This window comes from Pinus tabuliformis, chromosome 9 (genome assembly GCF_031772625.1).
Source record: "Pinus tabuliformis cultivar Carrire ecotype Pingquan chromosome 9, CPIR1, whole genome shotgun sequence".
In the NCBI taxonomy this organism is placed as follows: Eukaryota; Viridiplantae; Streptophyta; class Pinopsida; order Pinales; family Pinaceae; genus Pinus; species Pinus tabuliformis.
The window spans coordinates 1,135,308,067-1,135,327,651 of record NC_142307.1 but is presented as its reverse complement, the minus strand read 5'-3'; positions in this window follow the sequence as shown (position 1 = coordinate 1,135,327,651).

Here is a 19,585-nt window from a genome sequence, read left to right as displayed (position 1 = left end):
CCTTCGATCAAAGGATTCTGTGACATGTTTGACATCAACACATTTATTCACATCTCATGGATTGTACTGGGTACTTTGAGAGCCATTGACATCACTGGTGGTTTCTCTCACACTTGTTAACAGTTTACATCATTGACTGGTAATCAAGTGGTTTCTACCATGTTCGACATCAACACATTCATTCGCATGGATAGAATCGTATTGTTTTGAGAATAGAAATGAACACCCTGGATCTAGTTTCCATAATCCAGGCTGCGAGGAATTTTGTATTCATTATATAATGGACTATTCATAAACAGATGGTTGCGTCCATACTGTGTCCACATGAGTCTATACTTGTGATGTTTTACAAGATCATTCATGTATCAGAGCAGTAGTTAGTTTTCTAAGTCAGTTTTGATCTAAGTATGGGAATGCCTACCTCAGCGATGATATGATCTCATATATATATCTTGCATTGAATGTATTTATAGGTTCCAACCGGGCTCTCCACAAGATGATCCTTGAAATGATAAAGTACTTCACTCTTCCTAAATGATAAATGAAATCCTCATCTACTACAGACTTCGCACTTTAGGGGGCAATCTATTACACAAAAATATCGTCACCATGATTATTTGCAGTCAGTATGGGTCTATCATCACTTGTATTGTCCTCCTAAGCAGGTCTCAGACCTCAGCTCTTCAAGTCAAGCTTTGAAAATAAGAGAAAGACATTAAAAATCAATGAAACTATGGTTCCGCACTTTCTCTCACTGTTACCTGCGGTCCCGCACCTTCTGTTTACAAAAACTACGGACCTGCCCGCTCTGTCCCTAAAGATGTGGGTGCGGACCCCTGTGAAAGTAAAAAAGGCGCAAGTTTATTCTAAAAAACTCACTTTGGGTTAATTCTCGATGATTCTAGAAGGAATTTTGACGTGGATTTGCCGCTCTTAAGTGGTTCATGCATCCCAAAAGAGAAGGAGCTAATCCCTTGATGAGAGGAGCTATCCCTTTGAAGGAGGGCTTTATCCCTTTGAAGGAGGACCTAGTAACTTCCCTCCATTGCACTATAAATTCAGGCATTGGGCTGGTTGCTAGGGAGGTTAGAAGCTGAACATTTTTTAGGGTAAATGCTGGTGAAATTAAGACTTCCTAGTTGAGCTTAAGAGGAGAGATCACATACCTTTTTGGCTTCATTGGGAAGTGAGTGAAACTTGTCAAAGTAGAGGAGACTTCTTGCTGGACCCTGGGAGGAGCTTGTACAGCGTCAAGGCACAAGTTGTAAAGTTCTTCTTCTTTTGAATTAATACAATCAAACTCATTTTTCTCAACAAGTATCTCATGTTATTTGTTTCATGAACTCCTTGACTTTCATGTTAAATATTTTTTATGATATTGGCTTTTCAGGTGCTATTTAATTTGTTTGCTTGTTTGTGTTGCAGATTTGCGACAAAGGAGCTCATTTGGATCAAAGGAGCGAAGGATTCCACAAACTTGCGTTGGACCTAAGGTAGGCCCTAAAACACTTGTTTGCCTTTGTTTATAAAAGCATATTTAGAGAAAGATAGTGTCTGGTTGGTTTGCTTGTCATCAGGTCTTCTTTAGATTCTAGGAAGGTCTATCTTGTCCGCAAGATCGACTTATTCCGTGTGACAGTCCCCATGCCTCGTTTTGGATTGTTTGTTGGATTTTTATGGTTTTCTGAGTGAAAAGATCTCCTATATGAATTTTGGGTGCATTATGATGACTCAAACCCAAAAACATAATCCATATATAATTTTCAAACATCCACCATGCCATGTAATTAAGGAATTCTGGCATCAGAGCGTCTAATTATTGTCGTGCCAAGGTACCACTTATGCAAATGTAGTGTAGTTCATGCTACCTTCAGGGCATCCTGAAAAAGTAGATGAGATGAAAAATAATCTATTATGCCACAGTGACACTTTTGTGTGAACAATAAATGAATAAAACACTAATTCATTTGAGGACCCTGAACAATAAATGATCCTGACTTAAGATGTCATTTTATATTGGTTGATGAAAACATGCTTAAGTTTGGAGGCCAACTCAACATTCCGGTGTTGTCATGGATTTATTAATTACAATCGATTTTGATAACACATGATACTTGAGGGGTGATGCACTCATAGAGAAAGTTTCTTGAAATGTTAGTGATAGTTGGACTATAGGTTAACACAATCTAGGGTTTTGAATATCCATTGGAACGAAAGCCTTGAAAAAATCCTAATATGCAGGTCGAGATGAGGAACCAATCATTAACTAAGGGTACTATGACATGCAACAATTTCTCCCATGATGACTGACAATGTTGATGGGAACACACTCTCAATGGGATGCGAATTAGGTCAAAACCGAGGGGGATCACCTTTTCCCATTTAAGGTTTCGCCCAAACCTCAAAACTTTCCATCATTTGAAAAGCCAAATTGCATGTGCGTTTGCTCAAATGGCCTCCAAAACCGTGAGACTTTTGACGCATCAATAAAGCCATCAACATTTGAAACCCTAATTTGGTCCTAAGGCATATGTCTGAGATGAAACATGGTGTACGGATGCAATGTATGAAATGTGGGTGGGTGTAACAAAGGAGTTGGATAGGCAAGGTCACTGGGAGAGCAACCAGTTGGGGCCCTATCAAAAAACCCTAAAAGCTCAGGGTGAGTAGTGGGGTACCCAAAATTTTGAATATGCCCAAAAATTTGGGTGGTGTTGTAGCGGCTACAACACGATCCTTTTAAAAATCTCCATTCAGCTTCGCTATATGACATGATCGCAAACTCATTCCATAAATCAACAACCCTTGAGATACTATTACTGACATTCTTGAGTTGTCGTATCAATTTAGGATTCCACTCCTTGTGTTTGTCGTTCTTGAAACAAGGTTTATGCTCGGTCAACTTGGATACCCACTCGTACGATTTAATGTGGAACAAACCAATGAATATTTTGTAAATCTCTTTGAAGATATACTTCTGAAACTCGTCTTTAGTTGATAATCGAGGGTTTATGTTCTCTTTTTCCGTGAATTATCTTTCTTTCTGTTCAACCCACTCCTGGATTTCTTTCTTTGATGGATGCCAAAACATATCCCTTAAGTAGATCTTGGTCCCGAAAATGGAACCATTTTTTGGTTTAAGGGGACTTTACCCGGGTTCAGAGTGTACTGTGCACCAACAAAAACCTCAACCACTGGCCCTTTTGGCAATGACCTACAAGTAGATCGCAGTCTCACCCGAAGTGGTTATGGGAGGTTGCAGAACCAGGTGTCTGTAGCTAGAGGGATATTTGCATTGTGGCGCCCATGTGTTCACTTATGTATTATATCTATCTACAACTATTCATGTATGAATCACTTCGCGTTGATGATTAACTTCACAAATTGGTACTTAATGCAAAGACATAACAAAAAATAGTATAACATGTGTTATTTCGCATAATTCAGTAAAAAGCATGCATGACGATATATATAACAACAGATAGTGAACACAAAAAATATACACAATACTTCGCCAAAACTTCTTCTTTATTAATAAAGATCTTCAATACATACACTTCTCTGACCTGCGCACCTAGCGACAAGTGGTTTGCGCACTCAACTGCAAACTCTTCAAGGCCTTTGCGAACTCAGCTACGAAGCCTTCCCTAAACATAGACTCAGAAAATATGATCAATTATGAATTTTATCTATGTTTAGTCAGTTATCTTTGACAAAGTATTACATGTTCGTTATATAGGCTTCCTTACTACAAGACCATGGTCCACATACCATGGTTCCAACAAAACAATGGACTAATACCTGATACCCGTTACAAAATGAGGGATTTTTGATCCACCCCAAAGCCCCTAAACATTGTGTGATGAATAAAACTTTGCCAGCTCTGCACACTCTGCTCCTCAAAATGTAGAGTCTTTGACCAAAACTTGGACCAAGTTGGGCTGCGCCCAACAGCATGTGAGTTGTGTGCAATATTGTCAAATTATCCTTGCTATGTTAGCTCTTTTACTTGTGTATTTCCTTTAGTTATAAAGTTTTGTAAAAATAGAGAAAAAGGGAGGATAGAGGTGACACATGGAAATTTGTACCAAGGGCATGTGCCAAGATCATACAGTTGATGTGGTAGACTATTTGATGATGTGGAATTTGAGTTGCCAAGACAATTGGTAAATGTGTGGTAGAATCTAGAGGCGGCACATGGCATAGGAGCTAACATAGCAAAGTGAGATGGTAGAGCCTAGAGTTGACACGTGGTAGAGGAAATGACATGGCATCTAGCGTGGCATGTTGTGTAGTAGATAGCTCAACAGGTGACTGAGCTTTGGGCACTAACTATGCGTCAGGCAGGCCAATCAAATTTCGCCATGTGGCAGCCTTTGAGAGGCCAAGAAGGTTTGAGGCTCATTGAACAAATTCCAAGCTGGTGGAAGGTTGTAACAATATTGTTTAAAATAACTTACGCGTGGAGCCAATAGGGTTTGGCCTTGTAAATATCGGAACTACAAATAAGACACGCCACTAATGAGTAATCAGCGGAGGTTGTATGCAAATGGGAGAAGCTTCCATTTAAACATTTTATTGTTATATGTGGGTTAAAAGTGGAAGGCCCATGGTTTTGACCACTTGACCTAGCCTTTTGTGTCACAAAGGTTTAACCAATATGCCTGCCACCAAAATTTGTATGGAGCCATGATAATAATTCATTTTGATATGTTGATATATAGTATGACCCATGCCACAACCTCTGAGGGCTCGATCTCAGGGTTGCATATCCCCAAAGATTTATATACCAAAATTTATGCCATTATGTCGAGCCTCGACATATGTACGCAAGTATATCGTTGTGTATGTGATAAATACACTATTTTGTGCCCTTTTGGAGATCAAAAAAATGAGAGTTTTTTGTAGGGTTCTCAGAGGCTATTGTATAGTTGCAAAATAGAGAGTTTGATTTTGAGATTGACTTTGATGTAAATTTTGTTATTTTGCATCATAATTGAAGAGGCCACTTCATTGGAAGCGGACTCAAAGTTGTAGCCTACATTGGGTGAACTTTGGCATCAACCTTGTTATGTTCTTCTTATATGTTTGCAGTCAATTCTTTCTATTCATATTATTTTCATTGTTTTTTTTATTGATTTTGGTATTTAAATTCTGTTCAAGAAGAAAAATTGTAGGCTCATAAATAAATTATCCTAATCAACTATCAAGAAGCAATGCATGATATTTAGAATGGATATCCTTCACTCATATCCTTTGAGAATTAAACACAAAAAGTTGACACACTATCAAAGGAAGCACTGGAAATGCATGTTGGCTCCATGGATGTCACATGGCTTTCTACTTTTGAGCAAATTTCACTATATTTTATGAAGATTGTTGTTGGTATGAAGATATCTGGAAATAAGTTATTTGAGACAATTAAAGACTTGTGTACTAGTTTTTTCTCCTTACAAAAAAGGAATCATGAAACATGTATTAGATCAACACAAAATGTCTTTTTTATTGAGGGATCACTAAATTGAAGAGTCATATCATTTTCAATGTATATTCAAGATATATATAGAGAGAGAGTAATATTGGTTTATAATATTTTAGAATTCAAAAAAAAATTATTAATTATTTTAAAGGATAAATTTCTTTTATTATAATTTGCTTTATAATTTTTATTTTTTGTAATGACTATGGTGTAAAAAAATTAAAAATAATAATTATAATAATTTAGAAACCCATACCTTCATTTAAAAATTTTTAAATAAACTTATTAATTTGATTAAATATTGTTTATATAATTTTAATGTTATTCCAAAATGGAATTCCTTAGCAAAGTATTTTGTTTTCATATATATATTTTATCTATTTTTTAGTCCTTGCCGCAGGCACGGTTGGGACTATAGTAATCGATTGACCAGCTTGGAACATTAATTCTAGTTGCTTTAAGTCTTGACTGCCGCAAATAACCAAAGTATTTACCCTACCAACGTATGCAATCGATTTCGTCATGTTATTTGGCCTCTTCCCGAGGCAGAGGCAGGTTAAACCATATGTTATAGTCATTTATTTCTTGTGCATTTTTTAGTTTAATGAAAGCTTTAAACTAATGTTAGCATTAGTTTGGATGACATTTCATGCCAGGAATTAAAAGTATGTGCCCATGTGACAAGGGCAGGTTTCCAGTTTATGTGACAAGGTTTCCAAAATTGCAGCATTTGGCTCCTCCACGTTTAAAACTTTGCATGGGCGTACGCACTTGTCAGCTCGCCCAACCACTACGTCGGCCCCTATTACTACTTGTCCTGTGCCTCAGTTTGGATTGTTCTATGCCTGCAAGAGCGCCGTGGAGAAAAACCAAGGGAGGAGCAGTGTATGCCCCTGTACCCATGATTTGGCTTCTGGACTGCTTCAATGGCTCGTTCAAGCTCCATAACCCTTGCTTGTCATGCTACTGTACCTGGAGTAGTTGGTGCATCGAAAACCATGGTTAATGTATTTCAAAAGGAAAACGAGACAGTTTCTGGCTAGTCACATTGAACCTGGCGTTGGCCAGGGCACTGCTGCAGGCCAAGATGTAGAAGGTATTCTAAGACAACCAGAGGCAATTTGTAATATACAAGGTATGCGTTCTATCATGATATATATAAAGAATACACTAGAGATGAATTTTCTGCCTTGAAAGGGTTTGAAAAATACTGAAACTCGGGTTCTTTTCTTCATTTAGACAGATTATAGTTAAGAAAGGTCGAGACTCGAAAGTACTAAAATTGGGGTAAAAGTATAAACACCTTGAATATGGAGAACCTCTGATAGGTTTCTACCTGTATTTTCGCCAGGCCCACTTATCTGAGGGCATTCATCTTTCTTCTGCCTTCCATCCACTGGGCCAACTGGGACACATATTATTTTCTTCTCAACTGTCTTCCTTCACACAATTTAGCGAAATTTTAGTGAAAAGCAAAGACAGAAACAGTGAATTCCTGTCATCACAGTCCGCCAGGGCACTGCTGCGGGCCAAGATGTAGAAGGTATTCTAAGACAACCAAAGGCAGTTTGTAAAATATGAGGTACGCGTTCTATCATGATATATATAAAGAATACACCAGAGATGAATTTTCTGCCTTGAAAGGGTTTGAAAAATACTGAAACTGGGGTTCTTTTCTTCATTTAGACAGATTATAGTTAAGAAAGGTCGAGACTCGAAAGTACTAAAATTTGGGTAAAAGTATAAACACCTTGAATATGGAGAACCTCTGATAGGTTTCTGCCTGTATTTTCGCCAAGCCCACTTATCTGAGGGCGGTTCATCGTTCTTCTGCCTTCCATCCACTGGGCCAACTAGGACACATACTACTTTCTTCTCAACTGTCTTCCTGCACACAATTTAGCGAAAAGCAAAGACAGAAACAGTGAATTCCCGTCATCACAGTCCCTTAAAAGGCCAACCAAAGGAATCGAAGCTTTAAATAAAATATATCAGTAAATAAAAATTCGTTTCTAGGGTTCTACTTTTCATTTATTTATTTATGTTGTGAATCCACGTTGGAGCTTTGAAAAAGTTAGCACATTTTGGAGTTAAATTATCATGGAAAACTGTACATCTTTAGGAGCTTGCCGACCGACTCAAGACGCTAAAGAATTTAAAGAAGAAATAAGCTAAAGAATTTAAAGCAGAAAAATGCTACTGAATTACTAGCAGTCCTTTACCAGTGAAAATATCGCCCATGATAACCTGCTATCTCTGCAGGCACTCTTTAGCTCCTCCTTTATATCTGCTATTATGACACTTTCTCAATGTGTCACTCTTCTCTGTGTAGCAGTATATTGAACAACACTGGTTACTTTGTAATCACAGCATTATATGAGTTAAGTGTCATGTAATCGCAGCTCAAAATGTGTCAGATATCTTTTGCAAGTTGAACCAACACCTTCAATATGGTTGCTTGCCTACATGGAGTGTTCGACCGAACGAACCTTGATATCTCACATTCCAGTTAGTGCACGGGACTCTTTGCTCGCTCGATTTTAGTGAAGCAGGCAATCCAGCTCATTCGCAGAGGACGAACTCCTACTCCTGGGGACTAAAAGCTAGGCTTTAGTTGGCTTTGGGAGACGAGAACTGGAAGATTGATAAGAGTCGGATCCTCTATGCACTAGCACTTTATTCATAACGGGATCTTACAAAAAAATATGCTTATGTGGAGCGGCAGAACCAGTATTCAGAGATTCACATGCACGAGATGGATTTATATAGAAATCAATCTTTGAAACAAAAGCGCCCCTTAGATGTGTTTTTCGTCTACGTAGTCTTCTCCAGTTCGGTGGTCAGGTTCCTTGCCCATGCTTTTGTCCCAATTAGTGCAGCAGATCTCAATTCATAAATGCTGGTGTTGGTGCCCAAATTGCATGTGCTCTGGGTGCTCCATCCATGCTGCTTGTTTTTCAACGGCATCATCAATAACTAGAACATTCACTGGGTTAAACCGCTTCAAAGTCATTCACTGCCACTAAATTCACATCTGTATTTATATCTTATTTATATCTGGAACTGTGCGAAGGTCTAAGTGGACATTTGATCTACACTGATGATGGTTTAAGATGCTGGGTCACTTGGCTCAACTAAGTAAACTGATTCAACTAGATCTATATCCCCACCGGCTTTGGATCTTGCCTTCAAAATGTAGCTTTTTCTCGGTAAACAAGGACCACTGGCTCTATTTCTGGTGCTTCCACCTCTGCTTCTAGTGGTGCTTCAACCGCTTCTACTATTTTAGACTCAGTCAACACCTAGCTGCATCAACCATTCGCTGGAGCAAACCATGCCTGTGAGAAAACCACGGAAAACAGACAGATAACATAACGTTTTGTGTTTTTCTTACTAAGACATTCACATGTACCTGTCTCAATTTCATACTCTACTGCGAAGTGGCAACGTGGCTTGCATGCAAGCACGACGTGGACCCACAAATTTGTTGTGTTGTTTTTATCAATATATAGATTTTTTAATGTTAACACATGGGTTGCATGCAACCTCATAGTTGTTCTTTTCATTTTCTTTGAGTCCATTTCAAGCAAACGAGAATACAATTATTATTGACAGCGCTGTAACTGAGTAGAGTGGCGTGAAGCTGAAGCTGACAAACTACAATATAATTGTACGCAGTTATTTCCTAAGACATTTACATATATTCAAGTGCTTCAGATTTTTCCTACCCTAATACCCTAAGTACATTCAAGTGCTTCAGATTTTTCCTTGATTTTCATTAATTTCTTGTTGTAATGAGTCTCCATTTCGCTAGGGATGGTGGCCTTTGCATGGTCCTTATTGGAACCCAGGGGTTCGTAGTCCTATGTGCTGCCCAAAAGTAATCTGCGCTCTTCTCCCAACTCAGCTTCCTGCAAGCAAAACACACACAATTTATATATATATTTCTTTTCCTACCGAAATAATAATCCCAACTCAGCGTCCTGCAAGCGATACAGATATACAGATATAGTTCAGAGAAATTCTATAATGGTTTTCCAATCGCAGTTGCATGGTAATAGTTTCGCCTACAGAGTCTATTGATAATGTATGGACAGCCTTTGAAAGCTGTGTATAGCCTCTCAAATGCAAACCTGCCAATGCACAAGACTACACTTCACAACTTCAATTTGCTCCCACCATTGCTTTCAACATTCACATAGGGTAGGGACTCGTTGTTGCACAAACCCTTTTGTATAATACTTGAATCAAGCTCACAAGAAGTTATGAGTTTCGGATTAATTGCATTTACTAGAACTAATTGCATTTACTAGAACTTTGTTTAATATTTTGATGCTGAATTGTGATCAATTGTAATACACTTATCTTTTTAAACATTGTTTTGAACAACCACCCAAGAATCTCGAGAAATGGATAAGTATTAAAGAAGTAATTTTCCTTCCATACAAATGAAATTAGTGTTTTTTTATAATTTTGTGAAGTCACTTTCTATCTTGACATTGCTACAAAAAGTTCACTTCACTATATTAGTAATATGATGCCCTCGGATTAGTCCTTAACTCACGAAAATAAGAAATCTAAACGAGTTTTTCTATGCTCACCTATTACGAATAAAAAATGCTTATTTAAAAAAAGATATATAACAGGGTGTCACAAATTTAGCAAGTGAATACCGTACATTAAAACTCGATCAACCTTTAAAGGAAGGTTCTTTGCGTGTTAGGATTGGAATGAAAATCAGCTAAAAGAATGGTAATTTTTTTATTAGTATAAACATCAAATTAGTAAACTGATTGCAAACAACTTAAAAATACAAAATTCTAGAATGTTGTTTCACTAGTTTAAATGGGGAAACTTAGGTTTATGTTAATAATATATTTATTTTTTAAATTAATATTGTATTTCTTCAAAAAACATAAGAACTAGATATATCAGTGAGTAATATATTTTAGCCATGTTTATTAGTAGGTTGTTTCAACTTATTCAACTTATTTTTGTAGGAAATCGGGTATTTTTGACCACCTATATATAGAGTAACTTGTCTAAATTTCAAACAACATTAACAGTCTTAGCATGATTAAAGAGTCTATTGTCCAATCCAAAAACCAAAAGCTATAGGCATACATATTTCACTTAAGAGTCTCTTGAAGTAATAGGGGCAATGTCTTTTACACTAGACCCCAAAAGCGCTAAAGTGACGAGAACACGTTTGATATGACGTTCAATATGATCCAACTTGGCATCAATTCTATTCATCCTATGAGCCAATCACTCAAGGCAAACTCATTAATTTCTTTGAACCTGCTTGACATCTTCAAGGCTAGCAAAGATGTTATATTTGTCAGTTTGCTTCTCTGTAAGAACCCTGCCCAGCAGGGTCTTCATCTGCGAATACAAGGAGAGAGTACCAAAGTATTGCTTCCTCCTACCCTTGATATGACTAGGGTCAAGAATCCATTGACCAACCTCATCCATAATCTTTGAGTCAGAGAATATTTTCCTGTCTCTGGTAGCGAGAGTTTCAAATTTCCGAATTTAATTTCGGGCCTCAGGGGGAACAATTGAATGGTAAGATGTAGTAGCTTCATGGGCCTACTATTAAGCCCTATTTCGTCCATATGGACCTCAACTGCCTCCTCCCATGTGTTTCCTTCTCATTCTTTGGAGTTGTATGAAGGCTAACAAATAGAATTGCCAAGCTTCAATGCAGGTGGTGAGAATATCAAGGGTAGTGTTGCGAAGGGAAGTAAATGCCTAGGTTAAAAGCAAGACAAGGCTAGAGAAATGCCTGCATATCTAAGGCCAGATATCACATAGAGAAATCCACCTCCAGATAGGCTGACGAACTAGAATTAAACCAAAAATATATATAAAACCAGGAACAACCACCACAACACAGAGAACTAGACCCACAACTAATAATGAGGAGCAAAGGAAATCGAGGGGTCGTCCTGCTGGACCAAAAACCACTTAACATAAATACCAATAACATAGCATCGAAGAACCAAACCGTAAAGCTATCAAACCCGTGCCACAACTTAGAATGAAATCAAACATTAAGCTTTAGAGGAAATTTGGCGGGATTTAGAGTTACCCAGAGTAAAACAATTGTAAAATACCGAGGATGTCGAGAAGGAGGAAGATTCTAGAATCTAGGAAGTGAAGGAGCAACCAGGAACCCGCAATCCTCGGAATCTGATAATCTAGTGAGCATTGATAGCCCCCCAACACCAGTGTTTCATTGAGTTTGTAGAATAATTTCCTTTGAGCCACCTTTATGCAGGGTGGCCCAAATTAAGGTATTCCCCTGCTCCACTCTTAAGTTGAAGAAATAACTCTCAGCAAGTGACACAAACCTCTCATGGTGTACAATATGGCCTGACACTTACCTCCCAAAACAAGAAAATCAACCCACTTTCACCGGGAGGCCAAGCGACGTTTTCCCCTGTCTCCATTTTCCCACCAAACTCTTTATATTGTCGTCTTGATCTGCAAACCACTCACCATGGAAACTAATATGAGTTTCCTTCACATGCTTATGCATGCATGGGGGTGGTCAAGCTACCCCATCATTGAGTGCACATGTATCCTCGAGGTGGCGAGCACAACCCCCAAGCCCATATATTAACTCATTTGTCACACCCATCAAGGGGATGTCAATGGTATATTTAAATATGTTTTTCAAGAGATTGTAATATGCTTCATGTTAAAAATCAAACTTTTAAATAGTATAAAAAAAATAAAATAGAAGTAACTCCATGGTTTAAGTGACAGAAGAATGAATGTGAAGCCTTTTTTAGGAGTACTCTTTTCTACAATAGAAAAATGTACAAGATGAGGTGACTTCTAAAACCATGTGTCCTTGCATGCATATGGGAGAGAAAGGGTACAATTACAACTAAAGGGGCTAACCAATAACACTAATATAACTAAAATGTAATAACTCAATTCTTATGGCTTAACATGCTTATCATCTTCAAAAGAATGTTTCCCTCAACACTTGATTAGCTATGGATGATTTTGTGAGAAGAGAGAATGTTTCCCTTAACACTTGATTAGCTATGGATGATTTTGTGAGAAGAGCTCATATTCACATGTTGCTTCTTCTACTGGTAGGTTCTTCCACTTTCTAAGGTACTTGGTATTGCTTGATTTCATAGTTGCTTGATCTTTGTTTCAAGGATTATTCTAGTTCTAGTATGATTTTCCCATATTCATTAACAATTGGTAAAATAGTATGAACTAGGATATTGTCGTCAATTACCTTGTTTAAGCAAGAAACATGTAAGACTAGATGTACATGTGAAGATGGAGGAAACTCCATTTTGTAACTCATGTTTCCAATCCTCTCCAACACAATATAGGGACCATAGTACTTGGGTGCTAATTTATTATTCTTATTTTGTTGTTCAAAGAACATTTGCTTGTATGGTTGTAACCTAACAAATACTCAATACCCCATTTCAAATTCTCTTTCACTACGATCTATTTGTTTCGTTTTATTATACATGTCGATGGCATGTTATCTTGTTTTTGTTTTTATTTAAAACAATTGGTTCTGAAATTTTTAAATAGATTTTATAAAGTCTATTAAAGTTTTGAAAAAAAAAAAATTAAACTTAATATTTTGAAAATTAAAAATAGATTTTGAAATTTTTTAAATTTAAATTTCTATTTTTTTATTGGTTCATATAGATGAAATGAATAATTTTATGGAGTTATAAATAGTATTTGTAGGAGTTAATGTACTTATATATACTACCAAGTGTCATCATAGTACACATATCAATGTCAATATTTATGACCAAATTTCAATCAAATCTCATGAGTTGTGAATATTTGATTTGACATGTTATCATTAAAATATTTTATAATTAAAATGTCATTAACAACTTTTATTGATTTGACATGTTATCATTAAACTATTTTATAGTTAAAATGAATTAGTTTATTTTTGTTTTTGTCAAAATGTATTTTTTACAAGTAAATATGAAAGAGGTGTAACTCTTATGTTCACATAGAGTTTACATATAATATTAAAAGAAATTAATAATAAAAGAATATTTCAATATTTATTAAAAGTAAATTATTTTAATATCTATCTTAAATAAAATATTCTAAAATCAATTTTATCTAAATAATATAAAGAAAATAATTGAAAACAACTCTCTTTTATTTAAATTTCATTCAAAATTGTTTTTATAACTCAATACTATGGAGATATATCATTTTTTAAATGTTTAATATAAAATTAAAACATGGCATTTAAAAAATTGTTCCAATGTCAATCATATATATATATAATTACCCAGATGCGGGTGACAATCAAGGTAATTAATGCAGAATAGACTGGAAGGTGGCAAGAGGACGAGCCACATGGCCGTCGGCATTCCACCCCACACCAGTCTGAGCCGAATTCATGGTTGCCTGCAAGCAGCATTTAATGAATGCTTGGGCCGAGAACTAGCCATTATGTGCCTAGAAATGGACTCCCCTCGCCATACTGTTTTCCCTCCTCCCCTGCTCAATTGCAATTGCCCGCCCCAAGCTGCTGAACCCTGCTCTCGCACTGTCACCGGGAGTCGTTGTTGGTTAGTGAGTTGTGTTGATCTTGGCAATGGGCATCACTATTCCCATTCTAGGCTTTGCTATTTAACCTCCGCCCAGTCGTCCCTTGTTCCTCCTCTGCTCAATTCCTCTGCCATTTCTCCCACTGAAAACTTGGCCAAGCATTCCGTCATGGTTCGTCATCGCATGAGGAGCCGCAGAGGGGGTAATCGGGGTGGTAGTTCTCGTCCTCAGGCGACGCCGAGTCCTGAACCTGTCGCCTCCTCTCCTTCCCTTGAACTTTTTTACCCCCATAGCTCTATTTTGTGCAAGTATCCTAATACCCGCAGTTGTTGGGGACGCGCTCAGTTTCCAGGTGGTTGCCGAAGCGATGTCGTGGTTCACACTGCCAACTTCCCTTTGCCCCCTCACCCTACTCCCCACTCGACCCAATTTAGATTCCGCAACAACCTAAACAGATTGGTGATTACTGCCACCATCACCATCGTTTTCACTTAAGAAAATGAGTTGCAAGCCACCCGGGTAGGCAGTACTGAAGTGCAGCAAGAGCAGGCACGCAGACACAGGAATGGCCGAGATACTGGAAGGCATCTGCTAGACAAGGAAAGAGGTGCTCTGCATGGCCAAGCCATGGGTGGCGGTTAGCATGCAGCAGGAGGAAGTTCTAGAGCCACACTGTTATGAAACCAGCTCAAGAAAAAGATAAAAAAGATAGATCAATGCCTTAGAATTCAGCCTCTTCGAGGGGGTAACCTCCTTTACGTTACATAAATGAACAATTCTTGGATGATTCAAATGACAAAACCTCCTTTCTATATATAGGAATATAAGGAGTCACAATATAACCTAGCCAACCTAACAATAATAATATAAAGCCACAAAAATAACAATAGAGGGATTATATGGGGCACAGTAATAACAATATGGGGATAATAGGGGCACAACAATATTAATAAGGGGTACAACTACAATAGTAATGGGGTAATCACTAGTATTATAGGGACCCAACATGCCCCTCTCCAAAAAAGTGTTGTCCTCAACGCTTGAGAAGTTCTGGATGCTTCTGTATAAAATTCTCATCCTCCCATGTGGAATCTTCAGTGGATAGGTTCTTCCACTTGATAAGATACTCCGAAATTGATCGATTTCGTAGCTGTCGAGCTCTTATTTCTGTGACTGCTTCCGGTTCCAATATAATTTTTCCTTCCTTGTCAAGTTCTGGCAATATTGTTTGAACTGGGAGCTTGTCGCCTATAACCTTCTTTAAACATGAAACATGGAAAACTGGGTGCAATCGAGAAGTTGCAGGAAGCTCCAATTTGTATGCCATAGTACCATTCTTTTGCAACACCTTGTATGGACCATAATACTTTGGTGATAATTTATTATCCTTCTTAGCTTGCTTGAGTGACATTTGCTCATATGGTTGTAGTCGTAGGAATACCCAATCACCTACATCAAAACTTCTTTCGCTACGATGTTGATCTGCCTGTTGTTTCATTCTATTTTGTGCCAACACGAGGTTATCCTTTAAGAGTTGGAGGACTTGTTGATGTTCGATGTGATGTTCCACTGCTTGAACCTTAGAATTTTCTCTTAAATATGATGTGATGGATGGTGGCTGATACCCATAAAGTGCCATAAATGGGGTCATTTTTGTTTTTGTATGGAAGGAAGTGTTATACCACCATTCAGCCAGAGGCAACCATTTGACCCATTGTGTCTGTTTATCAGATACAAAGCAACGAAGATATCCTTCCAAACATTTGTTTACTATCTCAGTTTGCCCATCAAATTGAGGATGATAAGATGATATATGATCTAACTGAGTACCAAGACAAGAAAATAATTATGTCCAAAAATGTCCAGTGAAAATGGGATCTCTGTCACTTACAATAATCTTTGGGTTTCCATGTATCTTTTGAATTGTTTCCATAAATGCAGTAGAAACTGTACTGGCTTTAAATGGATGTGATAATGCACAAAAGTGTGCATACTTGGTAAGTCTGATTTAAGGCCATTCCAAAAAAATTCCTTCTTAGCCCTATGGTAAGTTTTTAAAAATCCTGAGTGCCCTCCTAAGGGAGAAGTGTGCAATTCCATAAGAATCTTTTGTTTTAGCTGGGAATTCTTACAGAGGTATAAGCAATCTTTGTACCATAATGAATCATTTTTCCAGCTAAATGTATCAGACATACTGGAATCTTGTTGTAACTTTCGAATAAGTTCCCACACTTCTTCATCATTCTTCCATTCCTCCCTTGCTTCGTTTATCCAGTCTGGTTGGATAATAGAAATGAGCACAACAATGCTTCCACATCCTCATCCTTTCTTGAGAGTGCATCTGCCACCACATTTTGCTTCCATTTTGCTTCCCTTCTTTGTGACCCAGTTTTTTTGCTCTTCAGAGGATAATCTTTGTTCTAAGAAGTATTTAAGGCTATCATGATCCGTTTTTACCTTGAATTGTCTTCCCATTAGGTAGGGTTGCCATTCCTTAAGTGCATGGAGTATTGCCAACATTTCCTTCTCATAAATAGCTTTGTGTGAAAACTTTCCCTTGATTGGACGACTTTCAAAAGAAATGGGTCTTTCATCTTGCATTAAAACAGCACCAAATCCATTTCTTGAAGCATCACATTCCACAATAAAGGTTTTTGTGAAGTCTGGTGTAGCTAAGACCGGTGCTTGGCACATTGCCTCTTTAAGATGTTCGAATGCCTTTGTTGCTTCTGGAGTCCATGAAAATGCATCTTTCTTCAATAATGTTGTTAGAGGTGCTGCTATTCTCCCATAATTATTAACAAACTTGCGATAATACCCTATCAACTTGAGAAATCCTCGCAGATGCTTTATGGATGTGGGAATTTTCCATTCCTTAATGGCTTTAATTTTGCTAGGGTCTACCTTAACTCCTTCATGAGATACAATATGACCCAGATATTCCACCTCTTGTACTCCAAAGAAACATTTGGATCTTTTTGCATATAATTGTTTCTCCTCCAATAGTTGTAGCACCCTGTCAACATGTTCAACATGATCCTTCCAAGACTTGTTGTAGATTAGTATATCATCAAAAAATACTAACACAAATTTTCTAAGGAATGGTTTGAAAATTGAATTCATCAAACCTTGAAATGTTGAAGGTACATTGGTAAGGCCACACTGTTATGAAACCAGCTCAAGAAAAAGATAAAAAAGATAGATCAATGCCTTAGAATTCAGCCTCTTCGAGGGGGAAACCTCCTTTACATTACATAAATGAACAATTCTTGGATGATTCAAATGACAAAACCTCCTTTCTATATATAGGAATATAAGGAGTCACAATATAACCTAGCCGACCTAACAATAATAATATAAAGCCACAAAAATAACAATAGAGGGATTCCATGGGGCACAGTAATAACAATATGGGGATAATAGGGGCACAACAATATTAATAAGGGGTACAACTACAATAGTAATGGGGTAATCACTAGTATTATAGGGACCCAACATGCCCCTCTCCTTCAAAAAAGTGTTGTCCTCAACGCTTGAGAAGTTCTGGATGCTTCTGTATAAAATTCTCATCCTCCCATGTGGAATCTTCAGTGGATAGGTTCTTCCACTTGATAAGATACTCCGAAATTGATCGATTTCGTAGCTGTCGAGCTCTTGTTTCTGTGACTGCTTCCGGTTCCAATATAATTTTTCCTTCCTTGTCAAGTTCTGGCAATATTGTTTGAACTGGGAGCTTGTCGCCTATAACCTTCTTTAAACATGAAACATGGAAAACTGGGTGCAATCGAGAAGTTGCAGGAAGCTCCAATTTGTATGCCATAGTACCAATCTTTTGCAACACCTTGTATGGACCATAATACTTTGGTGATAATTTATTATCCTTCTTAGCTTGCTTGAGGGACATTTTCTCATATGGTTGTAGCCGTAGGAATACCCAATCACCTACATCAAAACTTCTTTCGCTACGATGTTGATCTGCCTGTTGTTTCATTCTATTTTGTGCCAACACGAGGTTATCCTTTAAGAGTTGGAGGACTTGTTGATGTTCGATGTGATGTTCCACTACTTGAACCTTAGAATTTTCTCTTAAATATGATGTGATGGATGGTGGCTGATACCCATAAAGTGCCATAAATGGGGTCATTTTTGTTGTTGTATGGAAGGAAGTGTTATACCACCATTCAGCCAGAGGCAACCATTTGACCCATTGTGTCTGTTTATCAGATACAAAGCAACGAAGATATCCTTCCAAACATTTGTTTACTATCTCAGTTTGCCCATCAAATTGAGGATGATAAGATGATCTATGATCTAACTGAGTACCAAGACAAGAAAATAATTATGTCCAAAAATTTCCAGTGAAAATGGGATCTCTGTCACTTACAATAATCTTTGGGTTTCCATGTATCTTTTGAATTGTTTCCATAAATGTAGTAGAAACTATACTGGCTTTAAATGGATGTGATAATGCACAAAAGTGTGCATACTTGGTAAGTCTGATTTAAGGCCATCCCAAAAAAATTCCTTCTTAGCCCTGTGGTAAGTTTTTAAAAATCCTGAGTGCCCTCCTAAGGGAGAAGTGTGCAATTCCATAAGAATCTTTTGTTTTAGCTTGGAATTCTTACAGAGGTATAAGCAATCTTTGTACCATAACGAATCATTTTTCCAGCTAAATGTATCAGACATACTGGAATCTTGTTGTAACTTTCGAATAAGTGCCCACACTTCTTCATCATTCTTCCATTCCTCCCTTGCTTCGTTTATCCAATCTGGTTGGATAATAGAAATGAGCACAACAATGCTTCCACATCCTCATCCTTTCTTGAGAGTGCATCTGCCACCACATTTTGCTTCCATTTTGCTTCCCTTCTTTGTGACCCAGTTTTGTTGCTCTTCAGAGGATAATCTTTGTTCTAAAAAGTATTTAAGGCTATCATGATCCGTTTTTACCTTGAAGTGTCTTCCCATTAGGTAGGGTTGCCATTCCTTAAGTGCATGGAGTATTGCCAACATTTCCTTCTCATAAATAGCTTTGTGTGAAAACTTTCCCTTGATTGGACGACTTTCAAAAGCAATGGGTCTTTCATCTTGCATTAAAATAGCACCAAATCCATTTCTTGAAGCATCACATTCCACAATAAAGGTTTTTGTGAAGTCTGGTGTAGCTAAGACCGGTGCTTGGCACATTGCCTCTTTAAGATGTTCGAATGCCTTTGTTGCTTCTAGAGTCCATGAAAATGCATCTTTCTTCAATAATGTTGTTAGAGGTGCTGCTATTCTCCCATAATTCTTAACAAACTTGCGATAATACCCTATCAACTTGAGAAATCCTCGCAGATGCTTTATGGATGTGGGAATTTTCCATTCCTTAATGGCTTTAATTTTGCTAGGGTCTACCTTAACTCCTTCATGAGATACAATATGACCCAGATATTCCACCTCTTGTACTCCAAAGAAACATTTGGATCTTTTTGCATATAATTGTTTCTCCTCCAATAGTTGTAGCACCCTGTCAACATGTTCAACATGATCCTT